The sequence below is a fragment of the Arachis ipaensis genome, chromosome B10 (assembly GCF_059453495.1).
Source record: "Arachis ipaensis isolate K30076 ecotype BB chromosome B10, ASM5945349v1, whole genome shotgun sequence".
Lineage (NCBI taxonomy): Eukaryota > Viridiplantae > Streptophyta > Magnoliopsida > Fabales > Fabaceae > Arachis > Arachis ipaensis.
In genome coordinates, this window is record NC_142435.1 from 89140467 (window position 1) to 89144587 (window position 4121).

The window sequence follows — 4121 nt, forward strand, 5'->3', positions numbered from 1 at the left end:
TTGCTTGGCTGAAATGTATGTTTTTCAGGCCAAGAGTTTTCATGATTGCTTTAGGACTGAAGTCAACTTCCACCCCTCTCACATAGCTTTTGTATGTGGGGTTCTTGGTTTGATCCTCCCTTACTGCATTTGCATAAAACTCTTTCACCAAGTTGATGTTGATTCTAGTGATTGGCTTAGTTAGGAGCTCCCACTTCCTCTTTTTGATCTTTTCCCAAACACCTGGGAACTCATCCTTTTCAAGGTCAAAGGGAACCTCAGCTAGTACCGTTTTAGGTCTCATCCATTCGGCTTGAATCTCATGGAACACTGATCTGTATCTCCATGCATCGAATTCCCTGTTTTCCTCCATTGGCTGCTTGTCTTTTCTTCTTTTGTGGCTAGATGAAGCTGCCATTGGTTTTTTTTTTTTTTTAGTTTTGGTAAGTGATAAGCTAAAGTTGACAAGGTGAAGCAAGAAGTGTTGTTGGAGGTGTGGTGAGGTTGTTTTCGGCAAGAGATAGTTATGCTGTGATGAAGGAAAATGTGTATGAAGGAGAATTGGTGGTGTGGGACTCGTTCCCCAAGTGGTTCTTTATAGTGCCCAAGAGTGAAAAATGAACGGCTAGGGTGGTTTGTGAAGGGTGGCTTGATGGTAAATATATGAATTGTAGATAAGGACGATTGGCTTTTCATTTTCTTGGAAGTATTCTGGATGCATTAGGTTGTACATGTAGCTTTCTTTTCTTGCAGAACTTCCTTTTCCCATGTGTTAGTTTCAAAGATTTGTGAATTTTCTTTTTGACCAAGCACGTACCTCCCTTTGTCTTTTTCCTCCATTTTTGTCTTTTCTTTTGTACCTGCACAAACAAACAAATTTGCTATCATTTTTCGGTCCATGTGAATTATGAATAGTATTTGCACATGTAAATCAATGCTTGTCTTTATGAGCTATAGCCGTGACTTCTACATGTATGCACACTTATTATTTGGACACCAACTTAGTGTTTGGTTAAGTCTCCTGATGACATGAAATCCACATTGGTTGTCCTTAATGAGTGTGCATAATTCTAATAAATCATAGTCACCTTGGCTCTTTGATTCTAAACAAAGTGACTAACCTAAGTAATTGAAACCAAAGTATTAAAACATGTGAATGGTCTACTTGTCATGAATTTTGAAATCCAGAGGAACTTCTTGCTTTTCATAAACTGTGTTCAAAAAGAACACCAAACTTAATGTTTGGTTGTGCACCTTGAATGAAAGATGGAATTCAATTCGAGTAAGATTTGGGAGTGCCATCAAGCACACCAAACTTAGAGACCCATCGTAATTTACATGCAAGGTTTAGTGCACTTAATCAATAGTTGTCCTGAGGATTCAAGTTCATGCATAAGAAACCATGCTTTATTAGATGTAAAGCAAAGCACTAAAGATTAAGGATACTAAAAACATGGGTTGCCTCCCATGAAGCGCTTCTTTAACGTCACTAGCTTGACGGTTGTCCCTTGTTAGGGTGGATTGTAGTGCTTGACGTCCTCTCCTCTCACTATGAAAACGTCCCCACTTGATTCATTCATGACCTCTAAATGTTCCATAGAAAGAACTTTCCTGATTGTGAACACTTGAGGGAGCTGGGAAGGAATGGTTTTGAGGCCAGGTGGGATTGGCAGATAATGACTTGATATCACGTTATCTCCCGGAGAAAAACCTTCAGTGGGAATTTTCTTGTTTCTCCATCCTCTTGGCAATCTCCCTATCACTCTTCCCTTTCTCTTGAGGATTTCTTCATTGACCTTAATGTCAGGAGGATCCTTCTGATCTGTTTCCACTGATTCTTGTGGTTCTAACTCTTGCAACTCTTGTTTGCCTTCCCATGACTGTTTTAGAGTCTCAGCTGCTGGATTACTTTCCTCCAAACACGGATGGCTACTATCATCTTTAGGCTTTTCAGGTTCTGGTTCAGGCTCAGATGCAGGTTTGAAGACTTTGAAAATGAGCTGTTCATCATGTATTCTCAGAATTAGCTCTCCTTGTTCTACATCTATGAGCACTCTAGTAGTGGCTAGAAATGGTCTGCCCAGAATGATAGGGTGTAAGTAGCTTTCCTCCATGTCCACAATGACAAAGTCTGTGGGGAAATAATAATCCCCCACTTTCACCAGCACATTTTCAACTACCCCTTCAGCTTGCTTCTGAGTTTTGTCAGCCAGTTGTATGATTACATCAGTGGATCTCACCTCATTCAGTTGTAGCCTCTTCATAAGAGTTAGGGGCATCACGTTTATGCTAGCTCCTAGATCACAGAATCCTCTGTCAATTTTTGTTTCCCCTATGATGCAAGGGATATGAAAACTTCATGGGTCCGTTTTCTTAGAGAGTGTGTCCTTCTTGATGAGAGCACTGCATTCTTTGTTCATTGTTACCGTTTGTCCTCCCTTCAAAACTCTTTTCTTGCTTAACAATTCCTTTAAATACTTGATGTGTGTGGGCATTTGATGAAGAATCTCAAGAAAGGGAATATTGACATGAAGAGAGTTAAATGTCTCTAGAAACCTTGAATAGGTTTTCCTTTTTTCACCTCCTCCTAACCTCTCAGGAAATGGTGCTTTTGGTTGGTATACTTCCATCATGCCTTTTTGCAGTTCCTTGGCTTGCTCAGTTCCACCTTCTTGCTTAACTTCTTCCACACCTTCCTTCATTATGGTGATGGCTTTGCATTCTTCCCATCTTACTCTCTTTTGTTCCCCTTTAGGATTCTTTTCTGTGTCACTAGGGAACACTGCAGTTGATTTGGGTGCCTGTTGAGATAGCTCTCCTACTTGAGATTCCATCCTTTTGAGTTTTTCACCATGGTTTCTTAAGGTAGTTCTCACATCATCCCTGAAGCTCTTCAGTTCAATGATGTCTTGACTCATGGTTGCCATAATTCCTTCTATTCGATTTAATTGATCTTGAAATTGTTGGTTCGGATTAGGTTGGGTATGTTGATTATTTTGGCCATGATATGATGATTGGGGGTAAGTGTTTTGTGTGGCTTGGTATGATCTTTGGTTGGAGTTTTGGTATGTGGAATTGTTATGTTGGTTGTGGTTGTAAGGTTTGTGGTTTTGTGGTTGGGTTTGTTGGTTTCCCCACCCAAAGTTTGGGTGGTTTCTCCAGCCTGGGTTGTAAGTGTTGGAATGTGGATCATATGATTGCCTTTGTTGGTTTCCCACATAGTTAGCCTCATCCCAATCACCTCCTTCAATGCCTACTTCCTCTTGATCTTGTGTGTGTATTGCAGCCACTTGCTTTGTTTCTAATTGTCTGGTGAGCTCTGCTAGTTGCTTGGCAAACACCTTGTTTTGGGCTAGAATTGTATCAACATGGTTCAGCTCCATGACTCCCTTAGTGTTGTGCCTTTCTGATGCATAGTAGTACTCATTCTCAGCCACTGTCTCTATCACTTCAATGGCTTCTTCCACAGTCTTTTTCTTGTTCAATGAACCTCCTGATGAATGGTCTACAGCCTTCCTTGATTCATAAGAAAGCCCATCATAGAAGATGTGCAATTGCACCCAATCATGGAACATGTTTGGTGGGCATTTCCTTGTCAAGTCCTTGAATCTCTCCCATGCCTCGTAGAGGGTTTCACCATCTTGTTGTCTAAAAGTCTGAACCTCAGATCGAAGCCTATTGACCTTTTGTGGAGGGTAGAAACGTGCCAGAAACTTGCTTTCCACCTCATCCCATGTTGTTAGACTCCCCCTTGGGAATGATTCCAGCCACTTAGCTGCTTTGTCCCTAAGTGAAAATGGGAACAAGAGCAGTTTATAGGCATCTTCCTGGACTCCATTGGACTTCACAGTGTCACAAATTCTCAGGAATTTTGTGAGATGTTGGTTTGGGTCTTCATTAGCACTTCCTCCAAAGGAACAATGATTTTCCACCAGTGATATTAGCTGTGGCTTGAACTCAAAATTGTTGGCCTGAATGGGTGGTTTCTGGATGCTACTACCACAATTCCCAGAGGTTGGGTTTATGTATGAACTAAGAACCCTCCTCTCAGGGATGGCATCGTTTCCATCAGCTCTCTCATGGTTGTGAACTTCTCTATCCATGTTGAGATCTAAAGCTTCCTCAAAATTGTCCTCAGATTC

General features: G+C 41.1%; 1 non-coding gene across 1 annotated transcript; it reads left to right on the top strand.

Moving 5' to 3' along the window:
• The first annotated feature begins 3552 nt into the window (after positions 1-3552).
• Positions 3553-3656, top strand: LOC148580805 (small nucleolar RNA R71). Its single transcript, XR_015899662.1, has one exon. It is a non-coding gene; the product is annotated as a small nucleolar RNA R71 (small nucleolar RNA).
• The last annotated feature ends 465 nt before the right edge of the window (positions 3657-4121 follow it).